Genomic DNA, 27,531 nt, shown 5'->3' with positions numbered 1-27,531 from the left:
CCCCAGCAGAATGTAACTCCAACTTGTCAAATCTAGCATTCATGCCTTCCACCTGAGCCACAACTTGCTTATTAACTGCAAGAACTGTTCTAATACCATCCCTCGGGTTTCCATACTCAACACTGTGATTCGCCATCTCTTCAATAAGGGCCCATCCCTTATTCGTCAGTATTCTCTTGGAATCTCCCATTAGATGACGCATCAAGTATGGCTCTGTGATCATCATATAGCCCATTGTAGAACTGGTTAGACAGAAACCACGGATCGAAACCATGGTGAGGAATAGACCTCACTAACTTCTTGAAACGGGACCATGCTTCATATAAAGTATCATCAGGTGCCTGCTTGAAACTTGTGATCTTTGCCCTCAGCTGATTGGTGCGCTGTGGAGGAAAATATCTCTTATAAAAAGCAAGAGCAAGGGTCTCCCAGTTGGTAACCTCTACGGCTGTGCGGTCCAAATTAGTCAGCCACTCCCTGGCTGAGTCAGTCAAAGAAAAAGGAAGCAGAACCTTCTTAATCTTGTCTTGAGTTACCCTCTTTGTGGCGGGGATAGTAGAACAGTAGTCCGTAAAGACCTCCATGTGCTTCCTCGGGTCTTCACCTACAACACCTCTATATAGATTTCTCTCCACCAGATTGATATAGAAAGGACGGATGTCAAATGTATTCCCATCCTCAGTCTTGAGATTGAAACCCTTTGGAATTGAGGCTGCTTTAGGCTCTGAGTGACTAGCAATGTTCGGCATATTTACTGGTTGATCGGCAGAAATAGGAATGTTTTCTACTACAGACTAGTCTTCTGCGAAAAGAAAATGGTGATGCTCAGGTTCAAAAGTACTCAAGTCTTCCTTTCGTGATTTTCTCTGCAGACGGAGTCTATGCCTGAATAGTCTCTCTGGCTCTGAATCAGCTGCAACTAACTCAAACCTGTCTGACCTGGGCATAAACAACACTGAAAGAAAATAAATAAGAACTGCCTCAAGGAATGAAAATTCCCTGAGACGGATAAAATAAACGAAACAAAGACAGATAGGGCAATTGCCTTCCCGGCAACGGCGCCAACATTTGACAAGGTTGTCGTGTACCTATCAAAAATAAACTACCTAAACTAACTATATAGCTAGGGAAGTCAGGTCGATCTCCTCAGGGAGGCAAGATATCTGTAAAAGTCCGTCTATTTGGTCACAAATAGGGGGGAGGGGGGGTTGTTTAAATTGGTTTTCTAAACTAAATGTTTAAAGGAAAGAGAAGCAGAGAAAGAGCAATAAAGGCAGGAAAATAGAATTAAACTATCAAATAGAGAAGGGTCATGTCAGGATTTCGGTTCACTACGGTAGTCCAGTGACTCAACTGTAAACAACTCAGACAAATTGATGCGAGACGGATATGGAAAGGTCCTTCCGGACCACTTTCTACCCTAAACTTCCACTAACTTAACTTCCGTCCTTGTCAGGGTAGTCTACTGTTCATAGCAGGCCTATTTAGTCCAATCTTCCGATCCAAAATTAAATTTAGCCAGATTAAAAAGGTGACTCAAAAGCGTGCACTCAACTAAGTCGGTAAAATACAGTTAAATTGCTATGGTGACAGAATCTCACAATTAATTCATCTAACTTATTCACTAAATCGTCAAATTTCTACCGTAGATCCCCTAATCCAAACATGAATTAGATTTAGCTACTCATATTGCTATTAATACTATCAAAACTAACAGCAGATAAATAACCATATTCAACATATTAAAACGATAATTAAATTGCATAAAAGTGAATTAGGGCAAAGGAATTAAATAAGGCAAAACAAGAATTAAAGCAAATGAAATAAAGATTATTATTAAGAAAGGAGAAAGAGATTACAATCGTGAGAATCCGGCGTAAAGAACACACAAATCCGAGCGAAATAATCCTGAAAGCCAAGTTACAGTGAAGTATGAAAATGATAGATGAAAAACTCAGAATAAGTGTCGATGATGAAAGAATAGATAAAAGATCGATCCTAATGACCTAGTAACGTAAGCTTAAATAGAAAATAAACTAAGTTCAAAAACTAAAACAAGCTTACGGGCTAATTAAAGCCCACGCCAGACCAAACCACTCGATCGAGTAGAATAAATTCACTCGATCGAGCAAAACTTAAGAAAATCTACTCGATCGAGTAGAATAGTTACTCGATCGAGTAACCTATCTTTTCAGCACTTCTTGATCGAGTATAAAAGTGCTCGATCGATCAACCAATGACGTAGAAACCATTCGATCGAGTAATAAAACCACTCGATCGAATGTTCTTCCTTCAAATCAGCTTAGACTCGTGCCCGACTGCCTCGTAAACCGTGCCTTCATGCATACCAATGCAGGAACTCACTCCAGAAAATCCCGTCTCCTCAAAATGCATGCAAAAAGGACGAAAAATGGTACGATTCCACTACTTTCGCATTCATTTCTACAAAACGAACAAAACGAACCAAAGTAGCCAATTCGGGGCATAATACTTATATTAACAGTACAAGAATGCATGGAAATACGTGCTAAAATAGGCTAAAAAGACTATACAATATGCGCTTGAAGATGTGGAATTGGTTTAGGATAATTTGAAAGTTACCTATTATTTACTTTACGTTAATAATTTTTATTTTATTTTTTTAAATTAAAGTCATCTCTTCTATTACTAATTAAACACTTATTTTTGAAATAGAAACATGTGAGGTTCGTCGATGAAGGCTATGACGCTTAGGATGAATGGCAAAAGGCGGTCACGAGGCGGATTACAAAGCTTCTTAATGGACTCAAATATTCAAAGGAAAAACCCGATTGGGTCCCGACCACTTGGTGGGTGAATCTCTAGGCTAGAGAAGAAAAAGACCCTGATTTTGTAAAAATTTCTAATAGAAACACGACAAATAGAAAGTCGGGTGCTAATGAGGGAAAACATTAGGCACCCATACTCTAGGCCGTAAGAGTTGCTCCGATGCTTTGAAGGAATTGGTAAGTATTGTATTTATTATTTTCACAAATTGGTTAGAATTACTGATTGCCGAATATAATCAATTTATGTTTTTATGCTACTGCCAGGGTGAGTCGCCACACCCTACAAGTTTTTCAAAAGACCAAGAAAAACAAGAAGGGGGAGTGAGTTACTCCTCGAGCTGCTAAGACCGACGTAAGTTAATATTTATTGATTTCTCTTATTCTTAATGTGAATACTTATTGTAGTTTCCTCATTTTCAAATATAACATCATTTTTACCTTATTTGTTGTTCTTTTAGGCCAATTATCAGTAAGAGATGAGTCAACCAATGCCCTCCAGAGAGGCTCCAGACGAGTATCGTTCGTTCTACACCGCTGTCGATGGTTTGAAAATCGTGGAAGGATATTCGGGAATGGAGATGTAGTGGCCGAAGTGTGGTTTGAACGCCCGTGTAACAAAGGTGCTCGTCGATCATTCTCTTTCACTCCTACGATGGTTTCTCAATTTGCCACCCAAATGAACCCTGAGCGAGCCGCACGACTAAATCTTGAGGAACAAATGTGCACCACTCATAAAACAGTCTGTCTCCAAGCTAAGCAGATGACGGCCATCGAAAAAGCTTTGGCTGAGATGCGGCAATCTCAACCCCCTCCCTCGTGCTCAGGTTTCCCCCGCCCTTTTGGTAGAGACGACAATGCGGATGAAGGGCATGGCTTTGGTAGTGAACAAGTTGAGCCTCTAGGTAATTATTAGTATCATCCTCTATGTTCTTATGTTATTATGTTAAGGCTACCTTATGTTAGAAACTTATGATTATGGATTAGTATTTTAGTTGGTATGTAAAAGACATTGTTTTATGAGACATGTAAAAATTTGACCTTTAGTTTTTATGTAACAACTTCGTTCTTCCAACCGTGTTCGGTTTTTTATCGATAATTTCATTGTCTACTCATGATTCCCGCTCATGCGGTGTAACACCCAGGATATTTAAGAACTTTGTTGACCGTTAATGTTGACCAAACAGGCCTTAGGGAGGAATGGGTGAGGGATCAGACTTGTTTCATGAGGTTTATAGGATTACTTGCTCGACCTAGCTGAGGCTACTCGGCCGAGTATCACCAATACTCGACCGAGTAGAGCCTACTCGGCCGAGTACTCTTGTACTCGACCGAGTATGGCTGCTGTCGACACGTTAATATAAACGCAAGTTCGCGAGATTCATTTCATTTTCTCATTTCTTCGACAGTTCCTCTTTCTCTAACCCTAGCCTATCTCTACCCTATCAACCCATATCTTCACACTTTAATGAATTAGCCTAAACCTCTACCATGGGAATGACGGGATTCGCCGAGAAAGGATGACGGAAGTGGTGGTCGTCTATGTCACCGTCGATGCGTAATGTAGGTAAGTTTCTGCCTTGTGTTCTTGTGAGTGATTCTTTGAGTATAGTTGTGTAATAGGAGATGGTTATCATTGTTAGGATGCTTATTGGAGTCGTGCGTGGCTGTAAATGGGAGTCTTGCATGCTTTGCGATGAGGTAGGGTTTCCCTACTCAGTTTACTATTAATTGATTTAAGATTGTGACTGTATTGTGTATGATTGTCATTTGCTGATCATCGGAGTATTGGTGTAGTGGTGATGGCGGTGTTGTTGTGGTGTTGTGATAACTGTAAGGCTGGGTGTGTTGTGATGGTGGTGGAGTCACTTGCGGGAGTGACTTCACACCCTAGTTCGCCCTCCGTGGAACCCGCCACGGGAGGGGATGTGCACATTAAGGGACAGGGATTATTAGTCGCTCGTGGATGAGCTGGACTAGGTGGGATGAGCTGTGGTTACCATCGGCGGCGAGGATTACTGTTGCGATGGGTAATCCTGGCAGGCTACACCCTTCGGGCGTAGTCGATTCATCGTACGTGGTCGTGAGACCGGGATAGAGGATGATCGCCTATTTATATTGTTATTCTGTCTTACTTTTGATTAGTCAGTACTGACCCCGTTGTTGTTGTTTTATGAAACCTGCGGTGATTCATTCGGGGATAGTGAGCAGTTGGCTTAGCAGGTATTGTTGATGATGGCGGCTAGGATTAGAGGGATCGAGTCATCACGCTACCAGTCTAGAGAGGCAGTGTCATGAGTGTTATGGTTGTACCTTTATTATAAAGACGATGTATTGAGTTGCATTATAAAAGACAGGTTAATAATATAAGTTTGTTCTTTTATTGTCTAATTTGATCTACTCCCTCGGGAAACCGAGATGGTGACACCGTCTTACACTAGAATGGTCCTTGGTAAGGCATCCTGGTGTGCGGGGGTGTTACAAAGTGGTATCAGAGCCGACGATTTTGGAACCTGAACCAATGAATCTAATGAATATAGGGTGTCAATTAAAATGAACCTGGTGTATGTACGTTAGGAGCCCCAGCCGATGCTAGATTTTGGGTGAGTAGGCGCCCTCATTTCAAAATCATGGCCCCATCGGACTTAAGCCAGGCACAGGAAAAGGGTAGCTAGTGAGAGTCGTTGATTGCTTGGTGATGATTGTTGTGTGTATCTACTATTAGGGTGATATGTGTTTGATGTATGTGCGGAAAAGTTGAAGTGATTGATGGAATGGTTGCAATGTGCGATCAGTGATAAGTTAGCCTATTTGTTTCACGATGAATGTGTTGTGTGTTGAGTTGCTATGTTGCAAATATGATTATGGTGTATATCTGGTGAATTGACGGAATTAGAGATGATGTGACATAAGAGTTAAACCTTGCAGGTACTGTCATTAGATTGTTGAGTATGCTATAAGGATAGAATATAATAGTTTCAGGGCAAAGTGAGGAATGAAGGTAGGAGTGATGATTATTCCGATGATGGATGTGATGTTGTTATGTGTTTATGTGGTAGAAATCAGCTTTAATAGTGACGAGCCGGATGCACGGAACTCCGAACGATATTATTTGATTTTGCAGGAACAATGAAAAGTTACGACTTCTTCTTTGTTTTCGGAAAACTCGACCGAGTAGATGAGTGTACTCGACCGAGTAGGCCATACTCGGCCGAGTATCAAGCTACACAACCGAGTGCCCGTTTTGTGAGAATAATAATCGCTTCTGTTCTTCAAAACTCGATCGAGTAAGAAAGGTACTCGACCGAGTAGTGGACACTCGGCCGAGTATCCTAAATACTCGACCGAGTAGTCGACACTCGGCCGAGTATTCCCAATACTCGACCGAGTATTTGTAGAGGACTTATACGGGTTATACAAAAACCCTATTTTCGTTCCTTTCTTCCTTATTTCCGCCTCCCACCTTTCTTTTCCTTCTTTCTAAAAACTCCATATCCTATCTCCCTCAAGCTTTTGGGTAAAACTTGGGTATTCTACTTGTTCTTGCTTGCCTCAAACCAGTTTAAGGTAAGGTTTAAATTCAATTTTCTCATTTGTTTCCAAAGTTATGGTATACTAGCATGCTATATTTCGATTTTTTCTTGCTAAAACAATTGAAATTTAGTCTTTAACTTGTTGATTCTTGGATTCAATTGTATATCAATCTTGTGTATGCTTTGATTGATTAATTTCATGGTTTAAAACTCAATTTCTGAAATTTAGGGTTAACAAAAATGAATTGTTTCTGAAATCTTCTTGTTGTTGATGATTATTCCCTAATTTGAAACAAATTAAAGCTTGTAACCATATAAATTGTAAGGTAATTGGTGATTTTCTGATAATTTGTATTAAAAGGATGGTTCTAAAATCGATATACAATTGAAAACAGTCCGTCTTTTGCGCTAAGAATTTTGTGTCAATCCCCTGTTAAAGAATTGTTTCCTTGCAGTATGGTGAAAACCAGAGGCTTACCCAATAAAAGAACCCGTACTAATGTCCAGCTTGAGACAAGTCAGTCAAGCACTGAACCGGTAGTTCCACTGGTGGAGGCACATCCATCGATAATTTTCTCTGATTTCAACCATCGAAAGGCTTTTGTAGCTCTTATGCGTCGTCCTTTTTGCCCCACCCACTGTGTTAACCCTAGTATCCTTGAGACTTTGGGGATCAAGGAGGACATAGTTCAGATTTTCAAGATTTTGAGCATGGAGGGGTTGTATCATCTGAGAAAGAAATCCTACCCCCACTTGACCTTAGAGTTTTTGAGCTCTTTTGTTTATGATAAGAAGGGAAAGACCGTCTCTTTTCGTCTCATGAATGAGGATCATGATCTTACCCTGGACGAGTTGGCTGACCATTTGGGTTTAGAGGCCGAGGAGGATTACTACCTTAGTGATGTGGCCAAGAATAGTGGTGCACCCCTTTACCTTTCATACTTGACTGGTAGACCTGCCCCTAGTGCCAGTGCCATGTATATTAATGATGTTCAGCACGTTTCCCTTCGCATGTTTTTGAGGATGATGACCTGTTTGTTATACTCGAGAGATGATGTGAGTAAGCTTAATTCTCATGAGGTCATGATACTTATGTCTTACCTCAACCTACACCGTCAGAAACCATTCTACTACAGTGCCCCTGGTGTAGTGTGCTCTAGTCTTGAGCGCATGGCACAGTCCGAGACCCAACACATTGCTTGCGGGGCCATAGTGACCCGCCTAGCTCAGCGCCTGCCAGATTTTGAGGCCCCACCTCCTGAGAGGAATGAGTATGTAGAGATTGTGCCTACCATGGATGCTCAGTACTAGTGTCAGAACCGATGGTTGAGGAAGATGGATGATGGGTCGTATGCCTGGAGAGTGAGGGGAACTATGTGGATGGTGCTTCTGGACCCAGCTCATCTCCCTGTTGTTGATCATTTGGCTGAGTGGGAGACTTGTGGCATTCCTACACCTGAGCCCCAGTCCTACCTGATTGACCCACGGATTCTCCTGGACCTACCTGAGCCTGTCACCGTACCTGAGGGACAGCAGCAGGCACCCACCCCCCACCTCAGGAGCGTCGCGGAGTGAGGCGATCCAGAGTGGACCGGTTGTACCTGAGCCCTCTTACTCTACTCCTGACTCCTATCCTTGCTACCCTTTCCAGTATTCGCCCTACCCCACAGTGCATGACCCCAGGATGCAGCCGCATGAATTGGCTGAGCGGATCTCCTCTACTTTGGTGCTCCGCAACTTACTTGAGATGACCCTTAACCAGGGCATAGGGACACGATTAGCACACGGCCTGTCAGTGGAGGGGACCGGGGGTGATACGGGAGTATTTCACGGCTATAGGGTTGACCCGAGTTTCTGGAGACCTCCGGAGGAGACTGAGTTTGGCTACCTCGCGGGACCGTGGGGAGCCAACTCGCGATCGATTAGGAGGGGCTACTCGGCGGCGGCGGCGAGCTTTCCAGGAGCAGGGAGCTCAGGTGCAGGTACTTCTGACGCAGGTGGTGATGTTGACATGGAGAAGGGTCCTCGTTATTGATCTTATGTTTTTAGACTATTTAGTTTGATTTCTTTGATGTTGGACTTACTTGGTTGTGATGGATTTTTTTTCTTGTGTCGGATTTATTACTTCTTCTTTGGATGTTGCTTTCGGAACTTGGTATCTTCCGTTGGATGACTGTATTTGGCCATAAGGCCGTTATTTACTTAATTATCGTATGGGGACGTGTTGAATGTCGTTTATGTTAGGAATTAGTTGTGCTTAATTTTGCTGCGAAGAATTTGATGCAGGTTGATTGTGAATGCTCTAGGTAATGTCGTCAAAACGCCCTCAGGTTGTGATAACTCGACCGAGCATAGTCACTACTCGACCGAGTAGAGCTTACTCGGCCGAGTATACAAATATACTCGACCGAGTAGAGCTTACTCGACCGAGTAGCCTTTCATACTCGGCCGATTATTGCGGAAACAGGGAGCTAATGGGAATTAGCTAGGTGAACTACACAGGTTATATGATAATTGTATGAAAGAGTTGTTAGTACCTTATTTTGTTATTTTATACTATAACATGCTCCACAGATGGATTATGTTGTATCACGGATACGTGATTGTTGGAATAAGCTACGAATTGGTGAATGTTTCGTTATATAACATTGCTTGGTTACCGGAAACTTAACTGGTTTAGGGGAGGAAGACCCGAATCATTAAATCATATGAAAGGTAGCACCATACTCATACAGCGTGGTAATTATAATAAGTTTTAGACGGATATATGTTTGATTACAGTGATAATTGCCTCAACGAGTTACGCATAAGACTGCTATTCCTCATTAATTATATTTATATTGTTGTACATTACTTGGTTGCTGAAATATTTTTGTCTTTGTAAATCACAAGTGTGTATTGTCATAAAGTGAAATATTCTACAAGAGTCTATGAGTAATGTCACCGTCATGAGGTACGTATTAGCTTTGGGTACGGGAAGTGGTTAGTGGTGAACTTCGGGGACGAAGTTCCTTTAAGAAGGGAAGAGTAATGTCGCAGAACTAAGTATTTAATTTTATGTAATTTTATGAAGTATGTATTTAATTATATGTATTTAGTCATACCTATGATTTTGGAATCACATGTATGTTAGGCATGTTAGCATTCGGAATTTACGTTCATGTTTCCTTTAAGCTGTAGCCATGTTGTATTCAAGTAATATGAAGGTTATACTGTGCACGGGTGTCTCCACTCAATTTTTATGATAGTTGATATAAGTGTACAGATCGTGGTGGTTCACATTTGTGTATGGTTTGCAGTTGTATATTGCTATGTTTTTATGGTTGAGTGCTGTTCAGGGTATTGCTTCGCATTTGTGTATGGTTGATAGTAGTTGTGTTGTGTTTGGCAAAAGAGTGCATGTGAGTTCATTAATTTCCGTAAGAGTATGTTAAGGTCGGTGATTGGTATTGTTTGGAGGAGTAGCTGTGATAGGTGATTATTTGTTTGAGTAAGATGGTAGGTTGGTAATGTCAGGATGATGTAAATTTTTACACCTTGGTGTGGGTGGTTAATGTCGGTGCGTAAACTTGAGGGGAGGGTCGTGCGGGCTGAACTTCGGGGACGAAGTTCTTTTTAAGGGGGGAAGATTGTAACACCCAGGATATTTAAGAACTTTGTTGACCGTTAATGTTGACCAAACAGACCTTAGGGAGGAATGGGTGAGGGATCATACTTGTTTCATGAGGTTTATAGGATTACTTGCTCGACCTAGCTGAGGCTACTCGGCCGAGTATCACCAATACTCGACCGAGTATGGGTGCTGTCGACACGTTAATATAAACGCAAGTTCGCGAGATTCATTTCATTTTCTCATTTCTTCGACAGTTCCTCTTTCTCTAACCCTAGCCTATCTCTACCCTATCAACCCATATCTTCACACTTTAATTAATTAGCCTAAACCTCTACCATGGGAATGACGGGATTTGCCGAGAAAGGATGACGGAAGTGGTGGTCGTCTATGTCACCGTCGATGCGTAATGTAGGTAAGTTTCTGCTCTGTGTTCTTGTGAGTGATTCTTTGAGTATAGTTGTGTAATAGGAGATGGTTATCATTGTTAGGATGCTTATTGGAGTCGTGCGTGGCTGTAAATGGGAGTCTTGCATGCTTTGCGATGAGGTAGGGTTTCCCTACTCGGTTTCTTGTTAATTGATTTAAGATTGTGATTTGTATTGTGTATGATTGTCATTTCTTCGATCATCGGAGTATTCTTTGTAGTGGTGATGGCGGTGTTGTTGTGGTGTTGTGATAAGCGTAAATTTGGGTGTGTTGTGATGGTGGTGGAGTCACTTGCGGGAGTGACTTCACACCCTAGTTCGCCCTCCGTGGAACCCGCCACGGGAGGGGATGTGCACATTAAGGGACAGGGATTATTAGTCGCTCGTGGATGAGCTGGACTAGGTGGGATGAGTGCGGTTACCCACCGGCGGCGAGGATTACATTGCGATGGGTAATCTGGCGGGGGCTACACCCTTCGGGCGTAGTCGATTCATCGTACGTGGTCGTGAGACGGGATAAAGGATGATCAGCTGTTTATATTGTTATTCTGTCTTACTTTTGATTAGTCAGTACTGACCCCGTAGTTGTTGTTTTGTGAAACCTGCGGTGATCCATTCGGGGATGGTGAGCAGTTGGCTTAGCAGGTATTGTTGATGATGGCGGCAAGGATTGGAGGGATCGAGTCATCACGCTACCAGTCTAGAGAGGCAGTGTCATGAGTGTTATGGTTGTACCTTTATTATAAAGACGATGTATTGAGTTGTATTATAAAAGACAGGTTAATAATATAAGTTTGTTCTTTTGTTGTCTAATTTGATCTACTCCCTCGGGAAACCGAGATGGTGACACCGTCTTACACTAGAATGGTCCTTGGTAAGGCATCCTGGTGTGCGGGGGTGTTACATGCGGTCGATATGAAAATGGATTCCCGCTTGGCGGTAGACGGTTGTATATGGTTTTTGCAGGTTTGCTGTGTAAAACAATGCAAAATCCGCATTGTGGCTGGGCAGCAAGCTGCTGTTTCCACCCAATGCCCATAATTTTCCTGACGGAAAATCCGTGAAGAAAGTAATAATTTTGTTGACTTTTCAGACGGAAAAACCGTCAGATTTTATGAAATCCTGACGGAATTTCCGTTAGTAAAGTCAACAAAATGTTGACTTTCTTGACGGACAATCCGTCAGCAAATCATAATTCCTGACGGTTTTTCCATCACAAAAGTCAGCAAAATGTTGACTTTCTGGCCTATCCTAGATAAGGGCTTTGATAGAATTACCGTCAGTAAGCCGTGAGAGTTTTGAAATCCTGATGGACAAACCGTCAGGAATCTGTTTTTGGTGACCAATCATACTGACGGTTTATTCCTGACGGTTTTTCCGTCAGGAACCCGTGTTTCGACGGGAAAAGGGCTTTATTGACGGATTATTTCCGTCAATTTTCCGTGTTTTTTTTGTAGTGATCTCACCCTTGAATTCTTGAGTTATTTTGCCTACGACAAAAGAGACCATTCCAGGAGTTTCCTGAAGGGTTCTGTAATGATTTTCAACAGATTTGAATTAAAAAATTCCCAAGACGTCATGCATGTTAAGTATTAAGATTAAATAAAAGGGGTGATTAGCAAACTTACTTGGATGCGGAAGAATTCCAATATTATGCTAATAATAAGACATATAATATAACCCAAATCACAGCTCGTTGAATAGTAATATAATCTGTGAGTCCGTCTCACAATAACGCCCCAAGTGTTGCACCTCTATCGATATCCACACAATATGAGTATGTATTCTAGTACAAATTTAAGGGCAATTTTCTTTATTCTTTCTCCCTTGAGGTTTTGTCTTTTAGAAAAACTGATCTATAAACATCTCCCCTTATATCTCTATATATAGAGAGTTCAAGGAGAATTCTAGACTATCTAGGATATGGAAAGTCTAATTGAATAATCTTTTATTATTCTTATTACCTTTATAATAATTAATCTATATTAATTATAATTTCCCAAAACACATCTAGTGTGTGACCCTGTAGAACCGATTAATACTACCCGAATCCTAACTCATTTAGGACTCAGACAACAAGCGGCTCCTAGCAGAACATTGTAGCCACATAGAATTAATCGGTTATACAATATTCCGGACATATGGGCACACTAAATCTTTCAGTCTCCTACTTGCACTTATGCCCTATAAGGCACCATAATCTCTTTGCTTCTATCTCTTCAGATGAAAATAGGGTAGGAAAAGTGTCATTCCTATAAATCTTTATCTATTTTCTCGAATCTCTGAGTTGAATTATTACAACAGACGACTGACTTTCACCTCGTCTGGGCATGGTCATGCACTTATACAATTCCCACTCTTCGAGAGGCTGAAGATGATAAACTCCTTTCTCAAAGGTGGAGCATATCCCATTTTGTCTGACCACATTCTGTCACACATTATATGACAAGTTCAACCATCACCTTTATAGCCACCAGTCACGGTTAACGTTTGATGATGTCAAAACTAGCACTTCACATGTACAGAATGGTCAAAGCGCCAGGTCTAAATTCTACCAAACGGTGAAAGAAACTTTGTTGACACTAAGCGAAACCTTAAAAAAGTTCTTTGACGGGTCAGTCTAATACCCATTCCAAACATATATCCATGTGCCCGGTTTAATATCTCAATATCATGACTTACGGAATGTAGTCATCAACAACTCACAACTAATCATTATGAGGCATAAGTCTCCCTTTCACTATGCCCTGATTAAAGACTTATATAAATACATTATCTTACAAAACAGAGCACCATAACCAAGTCATGCACTTGGTGATCTGGTTAAACAATGTATACTATTTTAGGACAAACATTCTATTATACGATAATTAAATGCAAAATCAACCATTGATGATATAAAAGAACATGTCATACAAACGTATCAATCATATCGAACATAACCTCCCACTAAAATAAAGACCTCTTCGTAGTATCAAGACCACTCGCTAATGCGTCTTATACAAATCGCATTGCTATGAATTTTCATATTATAATTGCGAAATAGGTTTTCTACGGGACATACTGCAATTGCATCAATTACTATCTTACATATGTTTAATTTACCTTATCTGAATAAAGTAAAATCAATAACACATGTTTGTTTCTTAAATCAAATGTACTCTTTGTTTCTTCATAAGCAATAAAGTATATAGTTGTGTATATGTTTGATTTCCAAACCACACACTGTATTCGATGCTTCATAAGAAACAAAATACTCATTTTAGTTGTAAAATTAGTCGTAGTGTCGTACTTGAAACCATTTCAGCCCATAATTATCTTCATTTAAACAAAATGTGTCCAGATTACAATCAGGAACCATACTTGTCTATTTGAAATTGGTATCAATGTAACCAACTTACAATGATTATTTCTCATGTTGTCCATAATAGTCATCAAGACTAGATTGGTATCCACTCGTCATATGAGTACATAAACAACATCTTTGCAAGTCTCATTGAGACAACAAAATGTCATTTCCTTAATATGTATGTCATTAACATATCAAACCATAAAAGCGAATTATACTCCCATAACTTTCGTGTACATATAAAATTATCCTTATCTCAAATAATTCAAAACACTTCTGAATCATTTTATTGAGATCGAAAATTCTAACTTCTACATACTCGTTTAAAAAAACGTTCTCACTTCCCTAGTACACTCTGATAACGTGAATCTCAATGTGTGTCTGACACAACTTATTGCAGATTTCCATTAAGGAAAACTACATTATTCACGTATACCTGTCAAATGTCATTTCATGTATGTTGACATGTGCTAGGAGAATCCAAACTCTATATGGTTACAACACCATCGGGTGTAACACATCACGTTAAGTGAAGAGGCCCAGTGATAGGCTTAAATGACTAGTGCTTAAAGGGATTAGAAGTACTACTCATATCAACAAAGTGCACTTTCTTTTATGGTCATCCATGCAAAAGAACTCCACATTTAAGCGTTCTTGGCTAAGAGGGATGGGTGACCTCCTGGGAAGGTTCCCGGGATACGCATGAGTGAGGACAAAATGCGCTATAAAGGACCCATGTTGATCTGTGGGTCATGTACACAACTTGGTGAGCTATCATAAGTAACCGCTCCCGACTCGGTTTGGGCCGGGGTGTTACAAGTGGTATCAGAGCAACCTTGCGACCGTGTGGTGATAGGAGGCAGTTGTTATACGCTCCTGGAGGTAGTTGTTATACTGTCCATTGTCATCACTCACCTAGCAGGGGAGGATTCTGGGTTAGCGGTTATGCTCCCAGGCGCAACGAGGACGCTGCGTTCTTCAAGTGAGGTGATTGTAACACCCCACGTTAAGTGAACAGGTCTAGTGATAGACTTAAATGACTAGTGCTTAAAGGGATTGAAAGTACTATTCATATCAACAAAGTGCACTTTCTTTTATGGTCATCCATGCAAAAGAACTCCACAGTTAAGCGTGCTTGGCTGTGGGCCATGTACACAGCCTGGTGAGCTATCATATGTAACCGCTCCTGAACTGGTTTGGGCCGGGGTGTTACATCGGGGTATCAACCTAAGTCCAAAACTTTGTTATGATACATGAAATCATTTTGGAATCATGGCCACTAGCCACTTTACACCTTTTGAATTGGAGATCATTATTGCTTCCTTTAAAGTCATACTTATGCGGGCTTATTTATAGATGGTATATACATAACTCTTCATGGATCTTAGACATCTCCATCAACATTTGATGAGAATTACTATGAATCTTGATCTTTTCAAGAATATTCTACTCCTACTGTTACTTTAGAGACAACATTTCCTATTGAGAATCATTTCAAGTAACAATCTCTTTGTACTTGAACGGGTCGTAGAATTAAGATTCTACCTTAGGATAATCCCACAAAAACATGTCAAATTTGAGTATAAATTTCAGAAATTTTTTTCTTTTTAAAAAGTTTTAAAGACCTCGAATATTAAGAAAATACTATATAGGAACAATTCCCTTACATATCTTATCTATAATGTATATTCATTGACTTAGATGGAAAAATTTTTTAAATTGTGTACCTAGATAATTTCTAGCATATAAAATAGCGAGATCTGCATGACTCATCATAGATAGAACCATATCAAAATATGGCTCTTCTTATCTTATAAGACTTAACATTCTACAATCATTTAGAAAAAGACCACCATCAAAATAAAATTAGTATGATATTTCCCATTTGGACAAACCCGTATAGTTATATCTTAGTGACATTCCCAACATACCACATACCAATTTTAGTTAGTGATGTCCTTTAAGAAAAATAATTTTTCTCTAATATTCTTACTGTGAAACTTAGATTGTCTTCTTAAGACTAGTAGTGAAACAATTTCACTATTATTATGATGATCATAAAAATTTGGTTCAAGTTTTCCCATCTCGATCAAATTGAGCGATATTGATTGTCTTCCTAAGTTAACCTATACTTTAGTCCGAGTTTATTTCAAGTAAACCTTTGAAAAGGTCAGACTGTCGTTCATCGTATGAACATATGCATAATTACTGAAAATAATAATTATAATGAAGTATTAGAATCTCATTCCTTAACAACATCACTTAATTAACCCACACATATCTGAATATGTGTGACCAAACTAGTCGGTTGCTATCTTAACAAGTTAGAGGCACGTTACAGTTTTTCGACCATTTAAACAAAATCCACTTGCAATAGTTGATCCAAATCAACAAGGTTTAGAGTTCCATCATCATGGAACTTCTTTGAATGTTTCTTGTTTCTTGGCTCATAAGACAATGTTGTAAGCGCATGAAACTCTAGTCATAAGACTTGAACCCTTTTGTATTTCATGTCATAGATGAGATTGAACAAAACTAAAATTGTCTTAACAAGAAAGAGAACAACAATTGTTCTTTATAAAATATTAATTCAATTTATGTCCAAACATGAAAGAATTAACATTTTTCTAACGACAAATGTAAGAATAACTATTATTCAAATAAATCTAGTTTTGAACAATACAAAATTCAAATGAATAACTTATACGCATAATGCATTTCCTCATTATATACATAGATCTATTTCAATCTTTACCATTATCCTACTCCACATGGCATTACATTAATAATGTAAATACCATCTTTGGTATCTTATACCTTATAGTAGAATATTCGTGGTAACTTTTACTTCTATAACATACATACTTCATTTAGAAGTCATACTTCAATAGCTTTCGCATATCTTCAAGACATTTCTAAAAGCTATCTTTCCAATGCTATCTGTCATTACAATAATGACGTTAATCACTAAATGATTTCCATATATGTTTAGACATTGATCTTCAAGTCGGATTTGACAACGATTGTCCATTCACCATTACCAGTGTCTAAACTCATATCTCAAAGTCTCTATACTGATGAACTCAAAGAACATTAGTTTTTGATTCTTCTTGATATGAAACTCAATTGTCACTAAGTAAGAAATTCGCTTAAGTCACATGCATCATTCACAATGAATTGAATATAACTTAAGGTAGAACCAAAACAATTTCAATCATCAACCATTGATGAGAAGGATATCCAATTAATCCAAATCATCAATATAATTATGTCATAACAATGACAAGTAGACTAAGTGGATCATTCCAAATATTTTTCTCACTAAGCGGGAATAATTCCATTATTTTAAACAATTGACACATATGGTACGAATAGTCATCTTTATGACTTTCGGTATATAGTCTAAAATATACATTAGCATTAAGTATGGTTTGATAAAATTTCTTTTGAAGACAAACTTCACTTTGCCTAATTGAGAACAATTTTCAAAGAAACCAATCTATGAATTTGAACGATTCAAACTCACTTGAAAAACATGACAACAATGATAAATTACAACTATCAACATATACAAAACTAAATCGATATATTAATACACTGTTATTATCTTAACCAATTTAAGACACACAATTTGTACAACATTCTTAAACAATTTTAAGATTTACTACACACACAGCCCTCATAGATGCGTAGTATCCTAGAATCCCCAATCATATATTACTTGAGTGAGCTTTGGCTCATCGCCCAAATTATACATATCAAGGTGATGATGTCAATTGCACCAAATGCGACTCCTGGTCATCAGGTAATATTTTATGTGACTTGAATATTTGCCCCAAAGTCCAAAACTGTTTTGATGACCTTGTTAAGCGAACCAAATCTCACGTGTGGGTAACTGTTACCCATCTGTTCAACTTATATCGGAGTACTCTACTTTGGCAGACAATACTTCCAACGATATAAGTATTTTACAGTCATTAATTTGGAAGGGCATTACTTAATATTTTAATTGATGGAGTATTGAGTCATACATGACACAGGTGCTAAACATGGCACTAGTTCTCTTAGGAAAAGGGTATAAAGGAACCTAGCCGTTCTAATCAACACATCAGGCTTCAATTAATATTTAAACATCATATGTAAAACGTAATATACAAACATTTATAAATTAGAACAAGTCAAGTTAAGAACCCAAAAAACGATTCATAATCGTCTACAATTCATAATTATTTGTTTTTAAACATCTTATGCAAAAACATAATAACATGGGTAGATGATACATTTTATTCAGGGTATATATACATTAAATAATGATATAAACATAAATCAATACAACATTGTAACAATCAATCAATCAAATTGATTAAAACCCAAAACCAAATTATGAAAAGGCAAAAGCATAATTTTAATCAAAAACGATCTAAAAGTCTATCAAGACGTCAGAATATGGCTTAAAAACGCCAAACCTGCTATGCAGGCTTGTTTAGAATGTCATTTACACTCGAAAAACACTATTGTAACATCAAAATCCGCTAATGTGAACTGATGAACAATAACATTCCGCGAACAGTAGCCGTGAACAGTACCCACGCGTGAATAGTGTTTCGTGAACAGTAATTTTTTTTCTTAAATCAAAATTAAAAACTGATTAAACAATTTAATCACCTAATTAAATTAGGGTTTATTACATACCTAATCTATGTAATCCAATCAAATTGGAGATTTTAAGACACTCTTAAAATAGGCATCTAATAACAAATTAGGGCTTTGTTAAAATAAATTAAATTAGGGTTATTTTAATCGAATTAAAGAAATACATCATAATATCAAATATTATGATACAAGTCAACATCTATTATGATACAATCCTAAATTTAATGTTTAACATCATACAACAATTGCATTAATTGAACTAATTCAATTTAAAAGCCCTAATCTTGTAATTCTAGAACAAAAACATAGATACAACAATTATATCTAAAGGCGCAACCTTTTAATCTAATACTTAATAATACATGTTCGCTCTGATATCACTGAAGTGTTCTGTAATGATTTTCAACAAATTTGAATTACAAAATTCCCAAGACCTCATGCATGTTAAGTATTAAGATTAAATAAAAGGGGTGATTAGCAAACTTACTTGGATGCGGAAGAATTCCAATAATATGCTAATAATAAGAAGTATAATAAACCCCAAATCGCACCTCCTTGAATAGTAATATAATCTGTGAGACCGTCTCACAATAACGCCCCAAGTGTAGCGCCTCTATCGGTATCCACACAATATAAGTATGTATGCTAGTACAAATTTAAGGCCAATTTTCTTTCTTCTTTATCCCTTGACGTTTTGTTTTTTAGAAAAACTGATCTATAAACATCTCCCCTTATATCTCTATATATAGGGAGTTCAAGGAGAATTCTAGACTATCTAGGATATGGAGAGTCTTATTATTCTTATTACCTTTATAATAATTAAACTATATTAATTATAATTGCCCAAAACTCATCTAGTGTGTGACCCTGTAGGACCGATTAATACTATCCGAATCTTAACTCATTTAGGACTCAGACTACAAGCGGCTCTTAGCATAACATTGTAGCCACATTGAATTAATCGGTTATACAATATTCCGGACATATGGGCACACTAACTCTTTCATTTCCGACTCAAGAACACCTTCTTCAATCTATCTAGTGATGTTGTAATACCTCAGATTTATGAGTTGTTGGGTACTTTATTGAGTAGGGCTTACTCTGTCGAGTAAGTTAGTTTTGCATTCTAGAGTGGGTTTTTCCTGATGGGTACTCGATCGAGTAAGGGTAACTCGATCGAGTAAGGGTAACTCGATCGAGTAAGGGAAACTCGATTGAGTACCTTAGTTACTCGATCGAGTAAGTAGGGTTATACGTGTTTTTGGCCGGGTTTGATAGCAACGCGGAAAAGTTATATAAAGTGGAATCGTCAGTTTCTTTTATCTTTTTACCTTATTCCAAACCTCTTACAAAAGAAAACAAAACAACGTAAGTTCTTCTCTCGCATTGTTTTCAAATATAAGGGCTAGAATTGTCGGATTTCAGAGTTCTTTATACAGTTGAGATTGTCGTATTGTGGGTAAGATCCAAGTACAGTTTTTATGTTAATACGGTAGTTTTGGTTAAACCCTAATTGGGTAACTTGGGGGTGGTTGGCAGTATTGTTTATGATGGTTTGAAATTGTATGATTATATGTTGATCGTAGAGGAACACTTTTGATCCGCTGCTTGTGTTGATTTTGGTGATTGCATTCCAGGTATGGTTTCCCTACTGAGTTATGGTATACATGATGTTAAGATGGTTGTTGGTTATTGGTTGTTGGCATGTGATTATATCGTTATTGATTTGTGCATTTGTTGATATTGTAGTTGGTTGTTATTGATTGTTATTGATTGTCTGTGGTTCGCGAGGTGCGCCCTCGGCTGAGTGGAGTCACTTTTTTGAGTGGCTTCACGCCCTTGGTTCGCCTCTTGTGGTTCCCGTTACAAGGGGGATGTGCACATTAAGGAACATGGGTTATTCGCTCAATGGAGATGAGCGGGGCTTAGGTGGGCAAGGATGCACTACTACAAAAATGATTAAGGAGAACGGTTGGCAAGCGTTCTTATACGTAATTTGGACCGTCATGTGGCCAAGCGTTCTCTTTGATTTAAGAGAACGGTTGAAATCAAGTCAACCCGGTCTCTTTGTAACAACAATCAGAACGGTTGCCTTTTAGAACCGTTCTCAGAACAGTTGTATATAAGAACCAGTCTCTTTGATAAGGCAGTTCTCTTTGTTAGAGTTTTAGATTTTTTGGCGCCCTAGTTCTACCTTTCAAAGAGAACAATTGTGATGGTACTAACCGTTCTCTTTGATCCTGTTATTTTTTTTAAAAAATATTCTATTTTTTATCGTAACCCTACACGATTGAATCGTATAGCTCACAAGAATTAAACCTGTTACGATTCAGAAACACCAGCAATTTTTACACAAGAAAAACCTTCAGATTTAATTTGAACCATTAGGACAAATTCTATTGAAACAAAATACAAAATCGTATCATGTTGTTAAGAGCCTACAAATATCGAAGATACGCTACCATGTGCAAAACATAAATAAAAATCCTTCAATCCTCATCACTTAGTCGCATCGTAGTGCAAATAAATCGAACATCAAGAAATTGTAATCATCATCTGCAGAAAAATGAAGCTTGCATCTGTTTCTATAGAAGGACTCTCGTGAATATTTGATACCGGGTACATAAGGGATGAATATTTATAAGAGTGGAAGAAGAGAAACCTTAATCGCAGGATAACAAGATATGAGTTCAAAGTAGGAATCTTCAGGATTCTAGAGTTGCAAGAGGGCTCACTAGATCATTCCATCTTCTTGCTGAGAAATAAAAACACCAATCCTGGGTTGCTCCATCTAACGGATCCACATTGTAATCATCTCTTGGTCTACTGCACGATTGTGAAACTTGAGTCTACTCTTGGTGATCTGGTCTGCAGTTTGACCAAAACTGAATCTAGGCTGGAAACCACCGTTGTATTTTCCTTTCAACACCAAGTCCTCGTCCTTCATCTTCTTCGTCGGGGAAACAAGAGATAAATTCAATGCTAGCCATTGAGTTACACAACCACATAAGCTAGCAAACAAGTCCTTATTTGTCTCTAACCTTCTCTCACTAATTCATTTTAATTTTAGTCAACCATTTGTTACTCTTTTGCCTAAAGATCAAGGTGTGAGCGTCGAGAGGAGTGATGCTCTGATACCAACTGTAATTGATGTGACTCATATTTGAGCACATCTAGTCCCCGAATTAACCTCGTTCAAATTCTTTATAGTGCATAATTGGGTCATTTACTATCTTTAGATTCCAATTTTGCATATTCTTTGAGGTTTTGTCTCTTTAGTAGGAAAGGAGTGCTAACCTTGCATTTACATGGCGAAATGGAGCTAAATTGATCACATCTAAAGACCAAGCATCAAAGAGAAGACGATACTAGAAGGCTTATGTAGATAATAAAGTAAAATGGGCAATGACGAAAGGATCCTTGCATCCCCAGAATGATCCTCGCGGATTATGAAGGAAGAAAAGAAGAGAAGCGATCTGCCGTGAGATACGTGCGGATCACAGACGATCCGAGCGTCTTCCTTCACCACCATCCGAGCGTCCCACAGCCAAGACGCTTGTCTTGTAGCTAAATGATCCGAGCGTCTCCCAGACAACCCGCTCGGATCAAAGTCCAGAGAGCCCGTGCCACGTCCCAAGACGTACGGATCGTGCAAAGACTAACAAAACGGAGATGCTCATTTCCTTCGAGAGGAGCATTTCCTCAACTTTTCTTAAGGACTTAATAGTCATTTAAGCCCTTAGTAACCCTAATCCTTGTACCTAATCTTTAGTATAAATACCCCATTGTACTACTTAGATTAGCATGCTCTCTTAATACTTTCTTAATAAAGTTTTAATCATTCCTTAATATTATAATCAACTTTTAATCTAGTCTTAATACAAATCTCGATACATAATCTTTCCTTAATTTCTCTATTGTTCTTCATTTATTTTGGGTAATTATAAGATTATTTGGGTTTATTTCGAGGATTGAAAACCTTCCATCAATCATCAAGTACTTCTATTATTCTTTGCTTTATTATTTGGAATCATCTTCATAGGTGTAATTCTCTCTTAACCTTGTTTAATTATTGTTAATCATTTTCATTTATTCATCATGTTTTGCTTTGCTAGTATGATTGACAACCTTGTTATCATGTTAAATGTGATAATGAGGGAGTAGTTTCCTTAACTAGGGTTACTGGGGAATTAGGGGAAGCCAACATAGGGATTTATTCATGATTAATCTAACATGTTTTCATAGTTAATTTGCTTGCTTGTTGTGATTTCAACTTATGCACATGTTATGTTTGATGAAATGCGAGCCTATGAATCCTTGCATTTTTTTATCCATCACCTATATTTTGAATGAGACTTGTAAGATTATACACCAACTCGAGTCTCATTAGACCATGCATATAGTTTAATAGGAAGGACTAAGTCGACTTGTAGGTGTTTTACAATCTAATCGATTTGGCTCCGGGACCCAAACCTTCTTAGGGATTGTAAGCTTATACACCAACTCGATCCCATCACAACAATAATTCCTTGCATCTAGTAGAGAACATGTCTGTATGATCAACTCCCATGAATCCCCTATGAACCCATGACACTCTACTGCTTTCAATCAATTGATTACATCTCATTTTAATTACCTTGCTTGTTTTTATTACCTCGCTTTTATATTGTTGATTAGTTTAGTTGATCTCCTATCTCAACCCTAATTGTGACACCCTAAGACACAACCATTTGCCATTGAAAATCCTACATCAATACTCGTCCCTTGGGATCCGACCTTTACTTACCTCTTTGCTAAGAGTAGTTTGTGAAGTTATAAATATTGTTTTGGTTAGGTAGCTTTTGACGACGAGTTTTAACCGACACATAAAATGGCGACGTTGCCGGGGACGGTGTTAACTTGATTTAAATTTCTTTAATTGTTTTTAGTTGTGTCTTTCTTTACCTTGGGGAAGTCAATCTCCTTAAGGTTGTTCTAATTGTTTTCGAGTTGTTTGATATTTTGCATGTCTAGGAGATCACAAAGTAACTTGTTACCCATTGATCTTGAAATTGAAAGTACTTTGACCAACAATAAAAGACTTGTTAGAGGTACTTTGAGAGTTATTGGAGAGATTGTGGACATTTAACCAAATAACAATGAGTTTACCAACCCTTTTGCAAGAGAAGGAGAGGACAACCCAATACAAAACCCCCCACAAAATAAACCCATAATGCCTAAGTTTTCATCACATTCCGTACCAACCGAGGAGAACCTACCAAATGGTACTCCTACACCACAACATTTAACCGGTAATTTCATTACCAAATCCGCATTCATACAACTAGTTGAGAGAAGTCAATTTGGGGGGATGCCTAGTGAAGACCCTCACTCACATATGGAGACTTTTTGTGACTATTGTGATGCGATTTCTCAAATCGGAGTTACTCAAGACCAAATCCGATCGGTCTTATTTCCTTTTTCTTTGATTGGTACCGCGAAACAATGGTTGAAAAGCATAGACAAGGCTACTCTTGGTATTGATTCTTGGAAGAAATTGGCACTTGCTTTCTACAAGAAATTCTATCCTCTGGAAAAGACTAACATGTTGAGAGCCCAAATCACCGGATTCAAACAAAGGGATGAGGAATATTTCTATGAAGCATAGGAGAGATTCAAGGATACTTGTCGTTCTTGTCCACACCATGGACTTAGCGAGTGGTTCCTTGTGCAACAATTTTGGAATGGTCTAAATGAAGACTCCCGAAACATTCTCAATATGGGATCTACTGGTCTGTTTACCGAAGTTAATGACAATCAAACATGGAACAAAATTGAGGAAATGGCGGTCCATAACTCGCAATATAGTAGACTTCGGAAGGCTACTAGAGGAGGAAAGCATGAGGTGGATTCCATTACTCAATTAGGTTCTCAACTAAGTGCTCACATTGACACCATTAATTTGAAGTTTGAGAAGGCCATGGCTAAACTTAAAGAGGCCTCCAAATCACCCAAGCAACATTTTAATGCTATGGTGGAATCATTATCAATTCCAAGTGGAGTATGTGAGAGGTGTGGAACTTTGGGACATGACCAAAGTGAATGTAGGGGAACAAGTGAACAAGTGAATGCTTTCCAAGCATACTTAAGCGGCACCCCTTATTCCAACTATTACAATGAGAATACCAAATTCCATCCGAACCTTTCATACAAAAGCCAAAATGTTCAAAACCCTCAACCAACATACACCCCACCCCCAATGAGAAACCAAGCTCAAAGACCCTTTTACCAAAGCCAAGGTTATCAAAATCAACCCTCTTACAATCAATCCAATGACCAAAGCTTTGATCTTCAAAAAACGGTCCTCCAAATGCAAAAGAATCAACAAAAAAATTTCACTAAAATGCAAAAATATAGCCAAGCAAAAGATATCACCATCAACAACATACTAGCTCACACAAAGATGTTGGAAACCAAAATGTCTCAATTAGCATCTTCTAGCTCTCAAAGACAAAAGGGGCAAATACCAGCTCAAAGTAATCCCCCAAGACATGAGTCGGTGAGTGCCATCCATTTGAGGAGTGGTACAAGGTATGAAGGGCCAAAGAAGAAAATTAAGGAAGACATTGTGGAGGTTAGTGACAAAGAAAGAGTTGTGGAAAACTCTAAAGAAGAAGAACCACCACCATTAAAGAAGTTTCAAAGAAGAAAAATGAAGAGAAGGCTAAGGAGAAAGAGCCTATTGTGATTAGGCTTCCATTCCCAAGTCGTCAAGCTAAGCCTAAGTTTGTTGAACAACTTGGAAAGTTCATGGAGATTGTGAAGAACTTAGATGTCTCAATTCTGTTCACGGAATTAATCAATCATGTTCTGGCCTATGCGAAATACATGAAAGATATTCTTACAAAGAAGAAATCCATCCGGAAGCTGGAGACTATTGCGTTCACTAAGGTGAGTAGGGCTATTCTACAAGGAAGTTCACCTCCAAAGCTCAAAGATCCGGGAAGTTTCTCTATTCCATGCACCATTGGCGACACTAGAATCAACAAAGCATTCTGTGACTTTGGGGCAAGTGTGAGTGTCATGCCATACTCGGTGTGAAAAAGGCTAGGAATAGGAGAACTCAAGTGCACTAATATCACGCTTCAAATGGCGGATCGATCAACGAAGACACCTTTAGGAGTATGGGAGGATATGCCCGTAAGAATTGGCAAGTTCTTCATCCCGGTGGACTTTTTTATTGTTGACATGGAGGAAGATTCCAAAATTCTATCATTTTAGTAAGACCCTTCTTACATACCGCGGGAGCGGTGATTGATGTGAAATATGGAGAGCTCATGATACGGTCGTTTCTGTACCAAAAATAATACCTAAATACAAATAACAGAAGCTAGCAGCAAGTAGGGTCCATCTCCACAGGGAGGCAAAGTATCTATCTGTAGTCCGTCTATCTATGTCACAATTGGGGGGTTTATATTTGGTTTCGAAACTAAAGAAGGCTTAAGGGAAGAGAAGTAAATAAAAAGATATAAAAGGTAGAGAATGCAAGTAAGATGATCAAAAGAGACAACATGTCATGATTTCGGTTCACCATGGTAGTCTATCGACTCTGCTGCAAATAGCCTAGACAATCTACTGTGAGAAGGATACAGGAAGGTCCTTTCGGTCCACTTTCTATCCTAGATTTCCACTAACTTAACTTCCGTCCTCATTATGGTAGTCTATTGTTCATAGCAGGTGTGTTCATTCCAATCTTACGATCCAGGAACGAAATTAACCAAATTAAAATAATTTAGAAGCATGCATTCAACTAAATTGGTGATACAGTTAAATTGCCATGGGGACAGATTCTCACAAGTAAACCGTCTAGTCTATTCGCTACATCGTCGCAATCCTACCATGGATTCCCTAGTCCTAACATAAGAGAAATTAGCTACTCATATCGCTACTGATGTCAACAATAACAATAATGAATAAACTAACTAGAGACATGATGCAACAACAGAAATTAAGCATAAATTGAGATTAGGGCAGAATAATTAAGACAATAAAGCAAGTATTAAAGCAAGAAGGTAATGAGATTAAGTTTAAGAGGTGAAAAGAGATTACAATCACAAGCGATTCCGGCATAAATAACAACCAAAAATCCAAGGCAAGAAATCCAAGAGTAAAAGTTACAGTGGAAAGTTTGAGAGAGTGATTAAGAGAGTAAGTGGCGTTCCAAGATGAGTAAAAATGTCCTTATTAACCTAATTATGAAAGCTTAAATAGGAAAACAAAAGTCTATCATGAAATAACACCCAACACGGGTTAATTAATCACGCGTAAAATCAAAACCACTCGATCGAGTAACTTTATATCACTCGATCGAACAAAATTAAGCTCAAACCACTCGATCGAGTAGAAAATCTACTCGATCGAGTAACCCCTAAATTAGAACTACTCGATCGAGTAGAAAAAGGAGTCGATCGAACACAATTGTACTCGATCGAGTACTTTCCAGCGCACAATTCCTGCTTCGCGCACTAAACTTAAAACGGCTGCCATTTCTTTGTTACTTGAGCATACAGGATGATTCCGATGGCGTTGGAAGGCTAAGAGGACAAGATTTCATATCCAATTGGAATCACCTGAAAATCAGTTGTAGAACTCGAGATATGGCTCTTCAAAGTAGGCACTATTAATTTGAAGTTCTTCCTTTGCTCGCCTAGCTATCTTACTTCTTTGCGCATCATAATTAGTAGTTTCCAAGCTCCGACTCAACTCATCTCCTAAATGCATGCATAGTGACATGTTTTAGGCTTGATTACGCTCCTTTCTGGTTCATACTTGCAAATAATACAAGACAAACCAAAATAGCCAATTCGGGGGACATTTGTAGCTAAATAATACACAAAATGCATAGAAGTGCGTGCAAATAAAGAACGAAATACTTATATAAAATGTACGCATAAAATCTCCCCAAACCAAACCTTTGCTTGTCACAAGCAAACTATATGCAAACTAATGGAACGGATATGAAAACTCAGAGCTAGCTATAACTTGTCTACCTGAACCAATTTAATGCAACAGAAATTAACAATCATAGCTACAGTAGTCAATATGCAAACGAGTTATAAGATGTCCATTAACAAGGCTAACCTATCGACCTTACAAGGCCAATAAAATCGGACTC

General features: G+C 38.5%; 2 non-coding genes across 2 annotated transcripts; one reads left to right on the top strand and one right to left on the bottom strand.

Moving 5' to 3' along the window:
* The first annotated feature begins 267 nt into the window (after window positions 1–267).
* LOC141636710 (small nucleolar RNA R71) lies at window positions 268–373 on the top strand. Its single transcript, XR_012541302.1, has one exon. It is a non-coding gene; the product is annotated as a small nucleolar RNA R71 (small nucleolar RNA).
* A 23,588-nt stretch (window positions 374–23,961) lies between these two features.
* On the bottom strand, window positions 23,962–24,068 carry LOC141635116 (small nucleolar RNA R71). The gene has a single exon (XR_012539821.1). It is a non-coding gene; the product is annotated as a small nucleolar RNA R71 (small nucleolar RNA).
* Window positions 24,069–27,531: the final 3,463 nt, after the last annotated feature.

This window comes from Silene latifolia, chromosome Y (genome assembly GCF_048544455.1).
Source record: "Silene latifolia isolate original U9 population chromosome Y, ASM4854445v1, whole genome shotgun sequence".
Lineage (NCBI taxonomy): Eukaryota > Viridiplantae > Streptophyta > Magnoliopsida > Caryophyllales > Caryophyllaceae > Silene > Silene latifolia.
The sequence above is the reverse complement of the archived record's forward strand: the minus strand, read 5'-3'. Positions and strand labels throughout refer to the sequence as shown.